The 21,239-nt window shown below is 44.7% G+C and overlaps 1 protein-coding gene across 1 annotated transcript in view; it reads left to right on the top strand.

Moving 5' to 3' along the window:
- Positions 1-21,239, top strand: part of LOC307074201 (netrin receptor UNC5D-like) — a gene marked incomplete at both ends in the record, with an annotated part of 180,244 nt that overhangs the window by 94,795 nt on the left and 64,210 nt on the right. The gene's annotated exons all lie outside the window — the stretch shown is intronic.

Here is a 21,239-nt window from a genome sequence, read left to right as displayed (position 1 = left end):
TATTTCTAATGTTACATCACACACAAACACGAATACATCAGTAATAAATCAGTAATATAGTTATAAATCAATAATATAGTAATAAATCAGTAATATAGTAATTTACACTACTTATTTCTCCTCCTCTCGTAGACTCTGTCCGTCTGCCTGTCTGTCTGTCTGTCTGTCTGTCTGTCTGTCTGTCTCTGTCTTTCCCTCTCTCTCTCTCTCAATTCAATTCAATTCAAAAAAGCTTATTGGCATGAGAAATATACATTTGCATTGCCAAAGCAGGAGAACAATAAAATAAACAGTGTTATAAAATAAAAAGTAAAAGGGTAAGGTATATATAATAATAATAATAATAATAATAATAATAATAATAATAATAATAATAATAATAATAATAATAATAATTAGTCTAAACCATTAATTGCAAAATATCTATACATATCAAATGTTATACATTTAAAGTACTTTAAAAAGTAAAATGTGCGATATTATAAAAATTACAGTATCTCATATAAACAGATGAATTAAAGATACACTCTTAATACACAGCATTTACATTATGGAGAATGTGTGCAATAGTGCAATTATTTTGTGAAGAGTGAGTCCAGGGGATGAGTCTATGGGGAGTTTGAGGTCCTTTTCTCATCACCACAGGTGACGAATCTGTGATCATTGTCATCATTGTTGTATTTCTCCCAACAGGTATGGCAGTTTGTGAGCATCTGGAGAGTCTTTGAAGTCCTTGCATGCCTTTGTAATCCATGGGAAGTGTGTATTCCTGATGTCTTCGTATGACTGGCAGGAAGTCAGGAAGTGCAGTACTGTCTCTAGTTGGTTGTGTGTGCAGTGGGAGCACAGTCTGTCTTCTCTTGGGAGCCAGGTCTGTCTGTGGCGTCCCTTCTCGATGGCCAGGCTGTGTTCACTGAGTCTGTATCTGGTCAAGGATTTCCTCAGTTTTGAGTCCGTCACGGTGGTCAGGTATTCTGCCACGGTGTAGTCTCTGTTAAGGGTCAAATAGCATGCCAATTTACTCTGGTTTTTGGTGGACTCTTTCCAATGTGCCAAATACTTTCCTTTTGTTTTCTTATAATTTGGTTTTGCTGTGTGTTGGACAGATTCCCAGGACAAGCTGGCTAAGGGGACACTTTTCTGGGTGTAACTCTTTGTGGGTAAGAGCCTTGTTGTAGAGTGTGTTGCTGTCGCTTTCCTTAAGGTGGTTATAAAATTTTAGGCCTCTCTTCTGAATTTTAATAACGATTGGATATCGTCCTAATTCAGCTCTGCATACATTATGTGGTGTCTTTCTTTGGACTTTTAGTATTGATTTGCAGAATTCTGCATGAAGAGTTTCAATTTGATGTTTGTCCCATTTTATAAAATCTTGGTTGGTGAGTGGGCCCCAGATGTCACAGCCGTAGAGCGCAATGGGCTCTTTCACTGCATCAAATATTTTTAGCCAGATCTTAATTGGGATGTCTAGTTTGATATTTATTTTTATGGCATAAAATGCCCTCCTTGCCTTGTCTCTCAGGTCATTAACAGCTTCGTTGAAATTTCCTGTGGCGTTCATGTTTATGCCGAGGTAGGTATAGTTTTTTGTTTGCTCTAGAGCAGTGTTTCTCAACCGGGGTGCCGCGGCACCCTGGGGTGCCGTGTGGCCTCCTCAGGGGTGCCGCAGAAACATGGCTGACATTGGCTAATAACATGAAATCGAAATAAATACATAATTTTGAAAACTTTCTTCTAGCTTTAACACGTAGTTAAGTAAATTGAGGCCACACATCAGAGAAAATAGTTAAAATTAATTTTCTAACGCTGAAGCCGCAATCAGTGTTTGGGACGCAGCCTGTATGACGTCTACAAATTGGTTACTTTTGTTTACAGCGCGCGATGTCAGGAGCGCGCAATATCAACTCAACACAACGCCCGTTGTGTGTGTCGCGGTTATTTTAGCAATGTATAGGTTTTTGAAAAGAAAAGCTCCAGAGACTGATCCATCTGAATCTGAGCCCTCAACATCATCCTCGAGTGGCCATTCAGTGAAGGAGACCTTCAGCAAGACCAAAGAAAAGAAAAGACAGTACGATGACAGTTACCTCACTTTCGGGTTCATCTTCACCGGCGACTCGTCATGCCCTCTACCGCTGTGCCTGCTATGTGGTATGACATTGTCCAACCAGGCCATGGTACCCAGCAAGTTGAAAAGACATCTGACGACCAATCACCCATCACATGCCAACCAAAGCAGGGACTATTTTGTTTGTTTGAAAAGTCAACATAGCACACAGGAGAAGGTGATGTTCAAGAGTGCTAACGTCTCAAAAAATGCACTGGAGGCTAGCTACCTGGTAGCCGAAATAATAGCTAAGGCTAAAAAGCCTCACACAATCGCCGAATCAGTGATAGTGCCAGCCTGTACGGCTATTGTTAACAAAATGTTAGGGCCACAAGCAGCTAAAGAAATTGCAAAGGTGCCACTTTCGAACTCTACCATTGGATGGCGCATTAATGACATGTCGGCAGACATTGAAGACGTGGTCTTAGAGAAAATCAGACTAAGTGGTAAATTCTCTTTACAAGTTGATGAATCAACAGACGTGAGTGGCCACGCTCAGCTTTTGGGATTTGTGAGATTTATCGATGGAGGAGAAATTCGTGATAATTTTTTATTTTGCAAGTGTTTGCCGCACAACACAACGGGAGAGGAAATATACCGTGTAACAACAGAGTACCTTGAACAGGGAGGTCTAAGTTGGAGAAATTGTAACAGCGTTTGCACCGATGGCGCTGCTGCGATGACCGGCAATGCCAAAGGTTTCATCAGCAGGATCAGAGCGCAAAACCAACATGTTCGCACCACGCATTGTTTCCTTCACAGAGAGGCACTAGTTGCAAAGACTTTGCCAAAAGAACTTTCCGATGTACTGGACGGGGCAGTGGGCATAGTTAATTTCATAAAGGCACAGCCGTTGAAGTCACGTCTTTTTTCCATCCTATGTAACGAAATGGGAGCCGAGCATCAGAGCTTGTTGTTGCACACGGCTGTCCGCTGGCTTTCACGCGGAAAGGTTTTGGACAGGCTGTACGAGTTAAGAGAAGAGCTCCGAGTGTTCCTATCAGGAGAGAATTCTGCATATGCAGAGTTAATTGCAGATGCACAATGGTGCGCTAAACTCGCATACCTGGCTGATATCTTTAAGCACCTCAATGAACTTAATTCTAAAATGCAAGGTAAAGAGGAAAATCTTCTGAGCTCCTCAGACAAATTGCGTGGCTTCAAGTCAAAACTCACTCTCTGGCGCTCTTGTGTGAAACAGGGGAACGTTGCGATGTTTCCTCTGTACAATGAACATTCAAACAGCAAAAAAAATTCCGGCCTTATATCTCAGCATCTGCAAACCCTTGACGAGAGATTTAATAAGTATTTTCCAGCGGAGACCTTTGCTAGTTTTGACTGGGTCCGTGACCCTTGGAATTCGTGCGCTCTGGAGAGCGCAGCAGACCTGCCAATGCAGGCACAGGAGCAGCTGGCAGAGATGAGAGAAGATCGTACATTACGGATGCAATTTCAAGATATGGCATTGGATACATTTTGGATATCTTTGGAAAAGGAATACCCAACATTGTCAAGTAGCGCCGTTGACATACTGTTACCCTTTGCCACGACATACTTGTGTGAACTGAGCTTTTCGACCTTAACTTGCATCAAGAACAAGTACAGACAACGCCTGAGAGCTGTGGACCAGGAGCTAAGTGTGTGTCTCTCATCCATTCCTGCAAGAATAGAGCGGTTGTGTGCTTCCTCGCAGGCCCAAGTCTCTCACTGAGTGTAAGTCACACTCCTCTGTGTGTGTGTGTGTGTGTGTGTGTGTGTGTGTGTGTCAAGTTGTCCGTGTTTTTTGGTGTTTTGTACTTTTTCCCCAACTTGAAAGAGGAACTGACATCTATTGGAGGTTTTGGGAAAACTGGATTCTACTCAAAATGTAATGACTTGAGTCCCAGGTAGTGGCTACGTTTTCACTTTTCTTTCCTTTTTTATTTTCAGTTAAACAGTAGCTTGCTATTTTCTCTTGCCATTAACCTTTAGGTAAAAAACCTTTAAAGATAAACAGAAACATAGAAAACACACATGAATATCAGCAATACACACCACAATAAACCGACACCAACATGTGCAAATAATTGACTTTCTCAGATATAAATTCTTGTACAAAATATACTGGAATTTTAAACTTAAAAAGTATACATACAAACAATGCAGAAATTACATTCTTCAATTGTGGAACATTCAATAATAAAATACTAAATGCATAAACCATCACTTATACAAAAATGGCTACTGCAGCCTCACCATCACCTTATTTCTAACAAGTGACAACTTAGTTAACAGTTTATGGTATAGGCAGACAACATTGGCATCCCCACTTGCAGCGAATGCTGCGGTTAGAAGCTATAAATAGCACAAACAACGTTACCGGAGCAGCGGCGGACTTTGATGGAAAAGATCGGAAGTAGGCTACATTCTCTTACCGGCTGCCTCTCCAGATTTCAAAGATGTTCAGTATGTACGATCCAAGAGATTTTAGTTTGCGCATTTGCTGTGGTTTTCTAACCACTCTCTTGTTCCCTCTCGTGCCTCCTTGAAGCTCAAGTGCTGCTCGTGTCTGCGTCGCGCGTATGACGTAGATTATCTTTGCCGTTGGCCAGAACTTTGCGTCAACCATTAGTTGAGCTGGTGAGTCCTTCCGCTCCCAATTTAACATTAAATCACTATTTTCTTGTCCGTTAATTTCTTCTTTTTTTCCAGTTTATTTTCTTAAACCCCAAAGTAAAATTAAAACCACAGTTTGACTCGACACCTCCCACTCGATCTTTCCGGTAGACATACTGGGAAGGTCGCCACCTCAAAGTCAAACTCAATTTAAAGGAGATCTACCGTCAGTGAGTCACTTGTTCTTCAACAGGCAACAGAACGACCAGTCGCCGGACATCTCTGTGAAGGATAGTAGCCTGGACCTTCAAGTTTGGCCCATCAGTTTTTGGTTTCTTCACGCTTCCAGGTCTAATCACAGGAACACTGTAGCTTGGGAAGACCCTGACATTCACATCCCTCACAATGCCTTTGCCGTCTGGATTTGTGCTGATGACTCTGCCAAGCTTGAACTGCCCCCTCATTGAGTTTTGGTCACACAGCCAGACGATATCCCCAACAGCGACATTCCTCTCTGTGATGTGCCACTTGCTTCTCACGAAAAGATTGGGGCCAGCCAGCTGACTCCAGCTCTTCCAGAACTTGGTCACTTCAGATTGCATCGCTCTGAGCCTTTTGTAAGGGTAGCTAGTAAAGTCAAAGGTCTTGACGTCTCCACTTTGAGAAGCTCGTCCAAGCAAAAGGGAATTCGGTGTTACATACTGAATACAGTCTTCCCGGCTCTGCATCCTTGCATCAATTGGACGCTCATTCGCAAGGTTGGCTGCCAAGTACAGGGCTGTGTGAGACTCACTGTAACTCAATCCAGACTCCTTCCCAAGACTCTGGAGCGCCTTCTTCACGATGCGCACAGCGGCTTCTGCAGCACCATTTCTATGTGGGGAATCAGCAGGATGGATTTTCCACTCCCACACGGTTCTATTCCTTGCAGCAGTCTCCTCCAAGGCAGCTTTATTCTGGCTATCCAAGAATCTGTACAGTTCTTCCAGGGCCGGCTTTGCACCTATGAAGTTGGTACCCGGGTCTGACCAGATCTTCCTTGGATGCCCCCGGATTGCTGTGAACCTTTGGTAGGCCATCAGGAACGCCTCACTGGACACAGAGTTTGCCAGCTCAGTGTGGATGGCTCTGCTGGCCATGCAGCAGAAGACCACACCCCACACCTTCAGAGTCACTCTTCTCTTGACATCATCATTCACCTGGAAGGGTCCAAAAAGGTCCACAGAGGTGTACTCAAAAGGTGCTGCAGGTTCAGTCCTCTCAGGCGGCAAATCACCCATCACTTGTTGGCACTTTCTTGCTTTTGCCTTCCTGCAGACCAGGCAGCCGTCAACGACCTTTTGGGCTATTCTCCTTCCTCTTACAACCCAGGCCTTCCTTCTCATCTTGAGCAGGGTCCCAGCCACTCCGTCATGACCCTCACCATGAGACTCTCGAGCTAGCAATGTAGACACCCATGAGTCACAAGGTAAGAGGGGGATGGCGACACTGTCTTCTTTGAAACCCTGCACTCTTCCACCACAGACAAAGAGCCCAGAGTCCTCTTTATAGACCACAGGCCGGTCTGTTGTAGAACTTGGGAAATTTGCGCCCTCTTGTGCAGCAAGGAAAAGGTCTCGTAGCACATCTTTTCTTTCTTGGACAGAGACGACTCCGGTTAAATGGACAGCCTCCCACTTTGGTCTATTCGGGATCCGGTTTGGTCCAAGGAACCTTCTAGCTGCCCTCCAGATCCAAGCAATGGTCTTAACAAGTCTGGTAAGGCTGCTGAACCGTTTGATGTCCACAAGGCTTTGGATTGCTGACCCTGCGGGTGGTCTCTGCTGATCTACTTGGACATGGTCCCCTTTCCGTCCTGGTCCCATTGTCTGGGCTCTCGTCAGAGCAGCGACAAAGGCTTTCTTTTGCAGTTTGTTGATGTTCTCTCTGGCAGCAGTAGCAATTTCTTTTGCAGATTTGATCGGCCACTCACACACAGGAAGGCTCAGGAACTCTGGACCATTCTGCCACTCTGAGTCTTCATCAAGTTGTTTGGGGCCGCTTCCTCTCGTGATTAGGTCTGCAATGTTCTGCGGACCAGGGATCCACCACCAGTCCTGGACTTGTGAGTTGCTTTGGATTTCTCCTATCCGATTTGCAAAGAAAGTTTGATAGCCATAGCTCTCTCTTTGGATTGCGCCAAGAACGGTCTGGCTGTCGACAAGATGGAACCACTTCTCAATTTTGATTTGGCTGTGCTTTTCAAAGTACCTCTTCAGGCGGGACGCAAAGACTGCTCCACATACCTCTGATTTCACAGCATCGCCCTTCTGATCCAAAGGGGTTAGTTTGGCTTTAGACTCCACCAGCTTGATGATGGGGCCTTGATCAGAGCTCCACCTCAGATACATAACTGCTCCGTAGGCATGCTCGCTCCCATCTGAGAATGTAACTGCCCACGGCTTACCGGTATGGCATGAAGGAGTTAGAGCCCTGGTGAATTTGACCTTGCCGAGCTGGACATATTGTTCAAAAAGCTCAATTGCATCTTCCCTGAGGCCCTCTGAGAGCGCTGTGTCCCATGTGTCTTTGGCTGGGCAACTTTTGTTTTTTGCCTCTTGGAATGCTTGGCGCACCAGGATAGCTCCCTTCTGCTTTGCAGGCGTCACCAGCCCACTTGGGTCATACAATCCAGCCACCTGACTGAGCAACTCTCTTCTTGTCAGGGGATTGGGAGTCTGAGGCCTAACCTGTTCTTGCAGGAGGTTTTGACCAAGCCGCATCTTTTGCTTCCTCTTTGAGAAGTTTATGGAAGTCAAGACATGAAGCCTGTCTTCCCCAACAATGTAGCCAAGGCCGAGTGCCTTATTGTCGTCATCACCCATTTGATTTGGGAGGACCAAGGTTCCCTCTTTGGCTCTTGCGCTGTTGTCTGGCTCGTCCTGCCTCCCACTTTGCTCGGAGAACACCCACGGCTTGAGCTGAAATCCTCCAGCCTTCAGGATGCTCTCGACATTTGCAGTGATGGCTCTCAGGCGGTCGAGGTCATTTTGCGATGTCAGGATATCATCGACATAGCTGTCCTGCTGGAGTACCCGGCGCTCCTCCTCAAGGTGCATGAACTGAGGGAGGTTGGAGGTCTCTCGCATTGCAAGCTGTGCGATACACCCTGCTGGCTTGTCTCCAATATTCACTCTGGTGACAGCATATTCTCCCAGCTCCTCGTTCTCAGAGTCTCGCCACAGGAATCTGTGGAGGTGCACTTCACGATCCTCAAGCCACACAGAGTTGTACATCTTTTTTATGTCACCCAAAGCAGCGTACACCCCACCTCTGAACTTCAGGAGGACTGCACGGATCGGGTTGAGGACGTCCGGACCTTTCATCAGCATGTCATTCAAGCTCACACCTCTGAATTTCTGGCTGCTGTTCCAAACGAGCCTCACTGGTGTCGTGATCGAGTGTGGATTTGGAGCAATGAGGTGGCTGACATACCATACTGGCCCGGTCCAGTTGGTAATCATATCTTTGGAGAGCTTCATTGCAGCACCTCTAGCGACCATGTCATGGACTTGGGCAGCATAGGCAACTTTCCATTTGGGCTCTTTGGCAAGATGTTTTTCTGTTCTGAGGAAAGTGGCCTCAACAGCTCCCCTGTTGTTCGGGAGTGAAACTGGGTCTTCTATCCAGGGGTACTTGGCATGCCAATGCGGGTCCTTGCTGTGGCAGTCACCTGCGACGTACGTGAGTCCGTCTCTCACTACTTCGAGTTCCCGTTCCTCAGCAAGGGTCATCTTTTTCCCACCTGGCTGGCAGTTTCCTCATCGACAGCCCCCACACCTTGGATCGCAGGCAGCGCCAATACTGTCCCATCTCCACCATTCCAGGAAGTCTTGCCCAGTTGTGAAGGTGGTTGACTCCTGGATGTCGTGGCAGATACGACTGTTTGTTTGCTGCTGCTTTAAGATCCTGGTGGGGAGTTCCTCATATTTACTGGCGGCAGTCCTCATTGACCTGGCGAAGTGAGTGTTGGATGCGTGGGCTGACACGGCGATGCTCTCAAACAGGTCTGGGTGAGTCCCTCCAACGGTCTTCCCCAACGGTCCGTCCCACAGCACAAGGTTTCCAACAACTCGAATTCGCTGAGGTGCCAGCTTACCCTCTCTGTGACTAATCAGCCAGCTTATCTCCTTGGGTCTTGTGAGGTCATCGGCTGGGATGTCAGGAAAGAACTTTTGCAGTTGTCTCGCGGTTACACCCTTGTAGACATCTGCAATGTTGTCCAGTCCATAGCAAATGAACTGGTGGGATTGAAGGGTTCCTCTGGGAGTCTCTACTCTGATCTTCAACAAGTACCTCTTCGTTTCCACGTGAGCCTTCATCCCCCCAACCCCATGGACAACAAGGGTGATTTCCTCGCTTCTGAGGTTCAGCTTGCTTGCAGCTTTGTGGGTGATATAGTTCGTGTCCGATGCCAGGTCGATCAAGGTCCCGATCTTCTGTCCAGCATTGGCTGTTACATTAAGGAGCATCATTATGACCGGGAACTCTTGTAGACCACCTTCAATGAGAAGGCTTGATGGCTTGGTGACTGTGCTGAGGGTCTTTGAGGCGGCGTTCGAGAAGGCATCCCGACACTGTTTTGCAAGTTCTGGGGAGAGTTTTCTTATGAAGTCCTCCTGGTCAGCAGTGTACTTTTCCTTTGCTTCCCCAGAATGGCGTCTACCCCTGTTCTGGACAGCACTGCTTCTTTCATCAGCATTTGGACACAGGTAGTAGTGATGATCACGACCATCTTTGCAGTATGGACGCCTACAGAGAAAGGTGGATTTGCAGAATGCCAAGTCATCATGGATTTCGAGGCACCTCTCACATGCCCCTAGCTCCTTTACGGCAGCATTCCTCTCTGCTGGCTTTAGGGCTCGAAATTGCTTGCAGAAATACAGCTTTGCTCTGTGCTTCTCGTCACCACAGATGACACATCCTGCCTGGGCCCCATCAGACTTTGTGGCTCTTGTTGTGGCGGGTCTTGAATCAGATCTTGCTTCTTTTCTTGGTTCCTCATCCATCAGTTGCTCGAGTTGCTCGTAAATGAACTCTTGCTCTTTCAGGAATGCTAACAGACTGTCAAATCTGTTGTCTGGGAACACAGCATTCTGACTATCAGCCACATAGACAAGCCATTCCTTCTTCAGATTTTCAGGAAGCTTACATTCGATGGACTTTATGACCAACGGATTCTTGATTGCCCCTGTGTCTCCCAGGTCACTCAAATCCTGCAATGCCTTCTCAACTGCTTGAATCAATTCCACTATCTTTCGTGGTTGGTGACTCCTAACAGCTGGCATTTTCTGCAACTCTTCCACAATTTCAATGGCGATGGCGGTTTGGTTTCCATAGCGATTTCCCAGGACACGGAAAACGTCTTCTGCAGTGTTGTAGGTGGTGAGCCTGAGGTCTCTGGTGATTCTTTCATCCAGGCTGTCCAGCAACTGGAATTTCTTCACCTCTCTTGAGCCTGTGGGTTCACTTTGCCTTTGCAGCGCTTCCCAATCTTTCCTCCATCTATGGAAATCTCGTTTAACGCCAGAGAACTTGGGGAGAGCTATTGGCTTTAACCTGATTGTGGGCATGGTAGGATTTAGGGGGGCAGTCCACGTCTGTCTTTTATCCTCTTCTTTCAGCTTTACCTGTATGAATTCAGCCTTCATAGACACAAGCACAGGTACTGTGAGGTCTAGCTCTCTAAGTCGGTCTTGGATGACTTTTTTCTGATCTGATGGAATCCATCGCTTCCAGCGATCATGCAATCCTTTTGCCATCTTTGTGAGGTCTTGCAAGTGGTTGAGCATGAAATCATAGGCCTCTTGTTTCGTACTTGTTTTGGGAAAACTGGATTCTACTCAAAATGTAATGACTTGAGTCCCAGGTAGTGGCTACGTTTTCACTTTTCTTTCCTTTTTTATTTTCAGTTAAACAGTAGCTTGCTATTTTCTCTTGCCATTAACCTTTAGGTAAAAAACCTTTAAAGATAAACAGAAACATAGAAAACACACATGAATATCAGCAATACACACCACAATAAACCGACACCAACATGTGCAAATAATTGACTTTCTCAGATATAAATTCTTGTACAAAATATACTGGAATTTTAAACTTAAAAAGTACACAAACAACGCAGAAATTACATTCTTCAATTGTGGAACATTCAATAATAAAATACTAAATGCATAAACCATCACTTATACAAAAATGGCTACTGCAGCCTCACCATCACCTTATTTCTAACAAGTGACAACTTAGTTAACAGTTTACGGTATAGGCAGACAACATTGGCATCCCCACTTGCAGCGAATGCTGCGGTTAGAAGCTATAAATAGCACAAACAACGTTACCGGAGCAGCGGCGGACTTTGATGGAAAAGATCGGAAGTAGGCTACATTCTCTTACCGGCTGCCTCTCCAGATTTCAAAGATGTTAAGTATGTACGATCCAAGAGATTTTAGTTTGCGCATTTGCTGTGGTTTTCTAACCACTCTCTTGTTCCCTCTCGTGCCTCCTTGAAGCTCAAGTGCTGCTCGTGTCTGCGTCGCGCGTATGACGTAGATTATCTTTGCCGTTGGCCAGAACTTTGCGTCAACCATTAGTTGAGCTAGTGAGTCCTTCCGCTCCCAATTTAACATTAAATCACTATTTTTTTGTCCGTTCATTTCTTCTTTTTTTCCAGTTTATTTTCTTAAACCCCAAAGTAAAATTAAAACCACAGTTTGACTCGACAGTGTGTGTGTGTGTGTGTGTGTGTGTGTGTGTAATTTAGGATTAAAAGTTTTGTTTGATATGTAAATAGTTAGTTAAAATGTGCACTGGCCTGCTGTTATCACCTCCCTTATCTAATTTAAAACCAGTATAAATAACCATAATAAAACGATTTGTTTAATATAAAATGTGTAAAAAGTGTGTAAGAAGAGGGTGTGGGTGTGTGGATGGGTGGGTGTGTGGATGGGTGGGTGGGTGTGCGTCCGTGTTGTAGTATGCATTTGTTATGCATGTGTTATGCATATGTACATGTGTTATGCATTTGTTGGTCTTCAGAGACAGTATGTATTTGAATGTTAATCTATATTAAAAAAAAAAAAAAGAAAGAAAGAAAGTTTGGGGTGCCTTGAGATTTTTCATTCATGTAAAGGGTACCGTGACTGACAAAAGGTTGAGAAACACTGCTCTAGAGTAACAGTGTCTAGGTGGAATGTGTATTTGCTGAGGCTGGGTCTTTTTTTCATCATTATTTTGGTTTTACTAAGGTTAGGGCCCAAGTTTGAGAGAAGCTGTGCAGAAGATCTAGATGGTGCTGTAGGCCTTCTTTAGTTGGGGACAGCAGCACCAGGTCATCTGCAAACAGCAGACATTTGATTTTGGTGTCTACCAGTGTTATGCCGGGGGCTGCAGGCTGTTCTAATGTGCTTGCTAGTTGGTTAATGTATATGTTGAACAGGGTTGGACTCAAGCTGCATCCCTGTCTCACACCCCGGCTTCGTTGGAAGAAGTCTGTGTGTTTCTTTCCTATCTTAACTGCACATTTGTTGTTTGTGTACATGGACTTCATGATGTCGTAAGTTTTTCCTTCAACACCCCTTTCTATTAATTTAAACAACAGACCATCATGCCAAATTGAGTCAAAGGCTTTTTTAAAGTCTACAAAGCAGGAGAATAGTTTGCTTTTGTTTTGTTTAATTTGGTGGTCAATGAGGGTGCTTAATGTGAATATATCATCTGTTGTACGATAATTTGGTAAGAAGCCAATCTGGTTTTTGCTTATGGCATTATTGTCAGTCAGGAAGTTAAGGGAGCTGCTATTTATAATCATACATAGAATTTTACAGAGGTTGCTGTTGACACAGACCTCTCTGTAGTTATTTGGGTCATATTTATATCCACTTTTGTGGATTGGGCTAATCAGTCTTTGGTTCCAAATATTGGGAGAAGATCCCGGAGCTAAGAACAGTGTTAAGCAGTTTTAGAATTGACAATTGGAATTTGAGATCTGTATATTTAATCATTTTGTTTAGAATACCATCAACACCACATGCCTTTTTTAGTTTAAGATAACTTATTTTGTCCTGTGGTTCTTTTAATGTGACTGGAGAGTCTAGTGGGTTCTGATAATCTTTAAAAACTGATTCTAGTGTTTATAATTTATCTTGTATATGTGTTTGTTCTTTGTTCTTTACAATGGGGCTAAAGAGATTGGAGAAGTGATTTACCCATAAATCTCCATTTTGAATGCTTAATTCTTCCCGTTTTTGTGTGTCTGGGAAAAATGTGTTCCAATTTTCCCAGAAATGGTTTAAGTCTATGGATTCCTCAATTTGGTTTATCTGGTTCCTAGCATGTTGGTCCCTTTTTCTTCTTATTGTGTTTCTGTATTGTTTTAAGGTCTCATAATAATGGAGACGGATATTGTTGTTGTCTGGGTCCGTATGTTTCTGATTTGACAAGTTTCTCAATGTTTTCCTAGTGTTTTTGCATTCGTCGTCGAACCACTTATCGTTTAAGTTGTTTTTGTTCTTAGTTTGACTGTTTGAGACCTTCAGGTTTGATTGTAAGACTGAGATGTCAAATATGTAGTTAAGGCTTTCTACTGTTGATCCCTTCGTTGTTGCACTGAAAGTTTTGGTCTAGGAAGTTATCTATAAGTGTCTGAATGTGATTTTGCTTCACGGTGTTCGATATGTTTTGACACTGCTCTCCTTCCATCTATAGCATTTGTTTATAGTGTGTAGTTTGTTTGGTTTTAATGCCTATTGGTTAGGTGTTGGTCTATGTAGGTAGGCTGTGATTTTGCTGTGGTCTGATGGTAGTGTTAATGGGCTGAATGTGAAATCTCTGAGAGACCCAGGGCTAAGGTCTGTGATAAAATAATCTACAGTACTACTGCTGAGATATGAGCTGTAGGTGTATGTTCCATATGGGTCTCCGCGGGATCTACCGTTGACGATGTACAGTCCCTGGGTGCGGCACAGCTGTAATAGTTGTAGTCCATGTTTGTTTGTAGTTTTTTCGTAGTTATATCTGGCAGGACAATTTGGGGAGGCGATGGTCCCGTCTCCTGGTAGGTGTTTATCTCCCTGTGTGCTGATGGTGTCAGGCCCCTGTCCCGTCCTGGCGTTGAGGTCACCACAGATTAGAATATGACCATGGGCCTGGAAGTGGTTGACCTCCTCCTCTAGTATAGAGAAGCTTTCCTCGTTGTAGTATGGGGATTCTAATAGAGGGATATATGTTGCATACAGGAGGATGTTTTCTTCTGATGCGGTAAGTCCCTTCTCTATCTCTAACCAGATGTAGAATTGCCCTGTTTTGATTAATTTAACAGCGTTGGTGAGTTCGGATTTGTACCAAATTAAAATACCTCCCGATTCTCTTCCTTGTTTCACCCCTGGTAGTTTGGTGGATGGTACCACCAGCTCTCTGTAGTTTAGAGGGCAGCCAGTGGGACCATCCCCTCTACAACAGGTCTCTTGGAGGATGACAATGTCTGTATTTCGGATTTCCTTGATGAAGTCTAGGTTTCTGCTTTTCAGACCAAAGGCAGTCGACCTCAGGCCTTGTATATTCCATGGTGTCTTTTGTTTGATGGTCCAGTAGTTTAGTTCTGGATCAGGAACGTGTAGAGCTCACTGAGCATCCCGTGTATGCTACGGTCTCGGGATGGGCTGTTTCCCATGCTCACAGTCTGGGAGTAGGTGTAAAGTGGGGTAGGCACTAGGGGTGTCGGCCTGGGCCTTGTGGCTCCAGGGTGTGTGAGTGTGGATGGACGGCCTGTGGTGATGCGGTCTGGGTTGAAGGGGTATTTTTGGAGTGAGGGGTCCTCTCTCTCTCCCTCTCTCTCTCTGACACAATAATGGCATTGATAGCTGTGTGGATTATGAAACAAAAAGGTACAACATTAAAATGCTCCACGCTGAGCTCCTCCACATAGCCGGCTCACCATCTGTCTCAGGACACTTTCTTAAAGATATATCAGACTGCTACCTTTTTGTTTGTGTGTGTGTCTGTGTGTAATGAAAGATTCAAAATCCACAGATGGAGTATTGGTGTACACGCCCCACCCCCCCTCCCCAACCATCCAATAGTGCAACACCTCACGCATCATTCATAGAACCTCAGGCTAACAAAGACATTGTTTTCAGTTAATAATGCAAAAACAAATATGTCCCTTCTCTGGGTATTGCCATAGCGATGCCCAGGATAATATCCATATCTAGGCTTTGTGGTTGTACCTTCCCTAACCCCCCGCTAAAACTGGTCTGAGGGTGTCTGAGACGTGGCTACTGTGGGAGTATATCAGGCAGCTCTGGGACAGTGGGGAGAGGGGGAGCAGGAATCTTAGCAAACAGTCGGAGAACAAGGACGAAGATGCAATGCTTTGTTACAGGATCGTGTAGAGCATTGGTTCCCAACCTTGGGGTCGGGACCCTACTGGGTACCCTGAGATGCACATGGGCTCGTGGGGGATTAAAGACATAAGTTTAGATGTTTGATGATCCATTTTAGCAAACCTTTTAAATCACATAGACCACCTATTTATAAGCAATAACTGCCTATTGATTCCTAGCCAGGAGCAAACTGCCTCTAATCACTTAGTGTGTGGTGGAGCGATGCGATGAACTCTACAAGGACGTAGATGTTATAATTGTTTTTTTGGAGGTAAAAACAATCTGTGTTCGTAAAAGTTGAAGTTAGGGTCACAAACATTTCCAGAGCTAGAAGTGGGGTCACGGCCCCAAACAGTTGGGAAGCATTGGTGTGGCTGTTTCACTCCCAGCTGAAGGGTTCTGGGTTTGATGTCGGCTGCCTACCCTAAATCACCCTTGTGCGAGATGCCAAACGCTGAACTACTGCTGACATGTATTCTCAAATGTGTTCAGTCTGTAGCGTGCTTTGAATAAAAGTGTTTACCAAATGACTCCATGGTAGTGTGAGTCATTCAGAGTCCTCTACATTCAGAGACAGGTTTAGTGTTTTTGTTTCAGGTTCGGGCATCTGTTGCAGTGCTGGGCGATTTGTTTAATTGCTAAACAATCTTTGAGCCCACGACACAGCATATTTTGAATTATTTTGCTTATTTTGTTCCAGGGTCTTTCCAGGGTGTGGTAGCAAGGTGATTATTTGTTTAAATGCTCAACACAACGACACAACGGTCGGCTGAACCACATTTACATGTTCAAATGTTTGCTTTTTTCACAAATGTAAATTTTTCAACTATTCTTTCTTTTCTTCGGCCAACACTGCTACCTTTTTATTCATTCATTTTATTCATTCATTCATTCCGGCGCACAAATTCTGTAATTTCTCTGCAGTACCTGCTGTTGTTCTCAAGGGAATCCACATCAAACCGCAGGGAAACAGGGATAGAGTCTTGTCAAGGAGACGAGAGTCTAGCTCAGCCAACTAATATTATGCTGCCAACCTACTAATGGTGTGGTTCAGGGTGTGTGGGGGTCGGGGGGTTGGTTGTGGGTGAGTGTGGGGGGATTGGTGTTAATACTCACTGGGATGATTTTTATGTTGATGAAGCCAGAGACAATGGCGTTACCAGTCATGATATTGCTAGAGGTAATAATCCAAACGCCAGTGAGACGCAGGTTGGGCATAATGTATCGCCTCTGAACAGCTGAAGCCTGCATTTTGGAGCAATTTCATTTGCACAAAGACCCAAAGACAGCGGAATCTCTTCGACTGACTGCAGCTTTTATGGCAGCCGATGAAACAATAGACCCCGGGATTCGTGGTGATTCAGTTAAATAGTTGGAGGTGCCGTCACAGCGGCAGCAGGGAGAGATTCAAGGTTTTTATTAATAAAGCTCTCTCTCTCTCTCTCTCTCTCTCTCACTCTCTCTCTCTCTCTCTCTCTCTCTCTCTCTCCTCTACAGATATGATATGAGCAACATAAAAAAAAAAGATATGTGGCTTTAGAGAATGAATTCAATGCCGGTGTAGGTTTGTGTATGTTTCAATATATGTATACTTTTAGGGTTATTATCATGCTCAAATCAATTGAGTTAAAAATGAGCTCTCATACTCTCAATGAGCCTCTTCTATGACCACCCACCAAAAGATGAACAAACAAACAAACCTCAGATTCCATCCATTAAACCCTCATTACCAGCCCCGGGTTTCTGCACCCTAATTCATTCATCATTCATCATTAATCCAGATTCATCATTAATCCATTCATCCCAAAGTTCACCCAAAGCACTTCCAATGTAATTATGATGTGATGTATACAAACATTTCAGACGGGTGGGGGGATAGGATTTCACCCCTAGGACACAGAGAAGATTGTGACACATCCTGACGTGGTTCAGTCATCGCAACAGGGGGTTGGGTGGTGTGAGTGTGTGTGTGTGTGTGTGTATGTGTGTGTGTGTGTGTGTGTGTGTGTGTGTGTGTGTGTGTGTGTGTGTGTGTGTGTGTGTGTGTGATTTTCTTTTTTTACCTTTATTTAACCAGACAGATCATTAAGAACAAGTTCTTGTTTACAGTGATGGCCTGACAAAAAGCACAAGCTTCTTTGGGGGGAAGGGGAAAGGGGCAGTGAGAAAGGATATGATATGAATAGGATATTGAATTAGGGGTTTTAATTGTAATCCTAAATAGTTAGGATTGAAATAAATGGAGCAACAGGAAAAAACACAAACGTTTCCTCGGGTGGGGTAATGGGATTTCACCCCAAGGACACAGAGAAGATTGTGACACATCCTAACGCAGTTCAGAGTGCCCTCCTGGTTTCCTTCAGATTAGCTTGGATTCTCACCGTACATATGTAATTACCATCCTGTCACCTTCACTTCCCTTCCAATGGAACGGAGGCAGCGACTTTGGGTCCACAGTCATGGAGTTATTAATTATTATCCTCCCACCAGGAAACAGGTCATTATTCAGACCATTGGGAGCCAAGCCTCGCCTTGTTTGTCAAGGTGAAGCTACAACACAGGCTGGTACAAAAACGGCATATACTAGCATTAATTCACACCGCTTTGTAACAGATTAAAATAATAACACTACTAGTATTGAACTTAATGTTTGCTATTTCGCACCCAAGGGCCTAGTCACAGACTATTCACAAACTGTAGGGCAGGATTCTGGAGTTCAGAAACCATTAATTTTTAGATGGATTCTGTTTTGTTGTGTGTAGCTACCACCTGTAGCGACCCAGCTGGGCTGGGATGGAGGTTAAGGGGTCAAGCTGTCCAGCGTTTGAACTGATCCAGAACCAGAACCACTGTACACTGCTGTTCACCAGCAAAGCCAGCAGCAACTATCATGAGCAGTGGTCCATACACGTCCATACAACTTCCTAACACACATCTTTGATTACAAATAAGTACTCATTTATTTCATAGGGTAATCATTTTCTTGACTCTCTTGATACTGAAATATTATTTTCTTTGATTTTCCAATTATTTATTCAAATCAAAATGAAACAAAATCACTGATTTCTGTGATCATTTGCAGATCCCTTTTGAAGATGTATGTGTGTAACAAGTATAAGTGTATCCAATCGCATCAAGATCCCATAGATTATTCCGCTAATCAAACCCAGTCGCGCTGAATCCTTTCAACTAAAGCACCTCTCCTTGTGAGTCGTATCGGCGCCGCTGTAATCGAGGTGTGTATCAAATCGCTTTAGAGGAGGAAGGCACATCCCTACTAACTAGTGAAACTGTCACTAGAAAGACTCTCAAGGAAGGCAGGGTCATCATCACGCTACAAACGACACAGACATGAGAGCCGCCTGTGTGTGTTGTGTGTGGCCTGCTCATTAACCCTCGCTGCTATCTTAAGTGGAAGAAATTTACCAATTAATTAATTCATTTACCAATTAATTTATAAATAAACACATCAATAAATAACTATGGCCACAAATTAAATATATATGGCTATGAAATAAATCATTCAACAAATAAATGAATCTATAAATAAATATAAATGAGTCAATATGGTTAAAAAAAAATATATAGGTTAATATTTTACCCTATTGTACAAACAGGTGTGAGTGTGATTAGCTATTACAAGCCATAAGAAAATCTGCCTTTTCCTGTGCCTAATTGACATCATGATTGGGTAATGGCTTGTAATGGCTAATCACACTCAAACCTGGCGGTAAAATAGGAGCCTTTTAAAGAGGAAGTTTTAAAGAACAATGAATAGTAATGGTCGGAAATGCACTGAGTTAAAACCCTGATGTCTGCTCTGCCCTTGACCAGCTGGCTTCTCTGAGCAAGTGACTGAAAACCCCAAATGCCTCGATTTACTTTGGATTCCACAGTGTGCTTGACAAAAAAGTAACACACAAGTAGAACGAAAATCAAACCTAGCCTTGGTAGCACTCAGAGGGAGGGAGGAGACGCAGAAGATGATCAAACAGGCGCTAAAGCGTGTGGGAGGCGTTGCCTTTGAGGATAGATGACTCGCCTGCTAGTGGGAGGGTTGCTGGTTCGCATCACATGGCAAGGTTGACACCTCCGTCGATGTGCAACTCTGTGTGTGGTTAATGTTAGCGGGTGACTATGAGGGCAACCATTGTGAAGCACTCCGAACTCCCATGAGGTTAGACTTTCTAAGTGCGATCCACAAAATGCATAATACAAAAAATGGATCCCCTCCATGAGAGAGACTTGTGACAGTGCTGCAGAGATCAGGTAAAAGGCACTCCCCACGCTCCCACAAAGCCAGAGTAAACATGGCATCACAGGAAGTAGTGTGTGTTTTGGACGGAGCCGGGGTGTCTTTTGAAGTGTCAAACCGACGTGATGAGTTGGTAAGAGTGCAAACGAGGCCTTCGGGGAGCTCCGGGATATCTTTAATCATAGGTGGAGCATGGGTATGAAAGACATGCCCCCCCCCCGCTGAATGCACCCCGTCTCTGATATTATGAAAGAGGACACCTGCTCTTAGATTAATCGTATGATCAATCGACTAAGTGTCAGTAGGAGGCCTCATTAGGTGACACTTGATGGATCCGTGGATAGATGTGTTTTTATTTGAGTGTTTCCAAAATATAGTATACAGTGTAATTTACCCTAAAGCATTGACCATGGACCATAGTCAAAATGACCATTTTGACCATGGACCATGGCCACACACCTCGTCCATGTACCATGGACAAGGTGTGTGGGTGTGTTCGGGGTTCTGTCTGTGGGCCCTATTTTAACGGTCTGAAACGCAAGTGAGAAGCGCCAAACGCAAGTAGCTTTGTGGGCGGATCTATGGTGATGTTGCTATTTTACTGGCGGATGAATGACTCTTGTGCCCGGCGCAAATCTAAAAAGGGTTGGTCTGAAGTAGCCTAATTACCCGTATGTGTGGTTTGGGCGTAACGTGCAATAAACCAATGAGAGTGCCATCTTCCATCCCCTTTAAGAGCCATGAGCACATTTGAATCTGACAAGTTGATATTTTGACAGCACGTTTGCAGTCTCCGATGAGACAGATGCATGACCACATGAATTTCAAACTTCAAATGGCTTAGTTTATGGCCAAATAATATGGCCTAATTCACACATGGAATAGTGTGTTCTTCGACAACTTCAGAAGTATTGAGTCTTCAAATAAATTTCGGTAAAGAAAACTTAACTTGTAGTGACTACATTATTGGTTTGTGTTCCCCTCTTACTGTGACTGATCGAGAGGGAGGGAACTGGCTATGAGACACGGGGGTCGAGGGAGGGTTTAGGGGGTGGCACGAGTTGTTCTCGCCATGCACTGCGAGTGATTGTTGTACTGTAATGTGTCGTTTTGGATTAAAACAGTTAGTATTACGTTGCCTACGTCCTCCTTTTCCTCCGGCACTACACTGGTGACCCCAACGTTCGTTTTTGTTAGTTATTTGTTTACGAAAACCGCGCAAGCGAACACTGCGATTCTGCAACATGTCCGCCCGAGGAAGACGTTCACAGCGGCAGACTTCACCGTCTCCTGTCAGGGTGACGCAGGACGGGCGCACCCCCACTCTTAAGATGCCAGAGTTCTGGGACTCAGCGCCTGCTGCATGGTTCGCTATAGTAGAGGCACATTTCAGCAAAAGCAACGTTACCGACGACGACGACCGGTACAACCATGCTGTGGCTTTGTTGGGGCAGCTCCACCGCAGCGCGTTTGGTAGGGTTTCTGTCTGCCCCCTCGATGACAAACAAATATGAGCGCCTCAAGGCCCTGCTCCTGGAGACATTTGAGCTGTCCACCGCGGAGAGGGTGCCCCGCTTATTTGACATGCCAGACTTGGGAGACGAGAGGCCCTCTGCACGTATGGAGAGGATGCTAAACCTGCTCGGTACAGAGGACCCCATGATCCTCTTCACGGAGCTGTTCATGCGCACACTGCCAGCTCAGGTCAGGGTGGCGCTGGCTAATACCACCATCGTGGGACCCCACGCCCTGGCCAGGGAGGCGGACCGGTTCGTCTTGGCCATGCCTCAACGGTCCCCCGACCTACTTGCTCCCGCGGCTGCCCCGCCACCGGACCGTCGCAAGAGAGCGAAGGACGACGCCA

Source organism: Pollachius pollachius (assembly GCF_949987615.1).
Source record: "Pollachius pollachius genome assembly, chromosome: 4".
NCBI classification, from domain to species: domain Eukaryota; kingdom Metazoa; phylum Chordata; class Actinopteri; order Gadiformes; family Gadidae; genus Pollachius; species Pollachius pollachius.
This window is presented reverse-complemented; position numbering and strand designations above follow the sequence as displayed.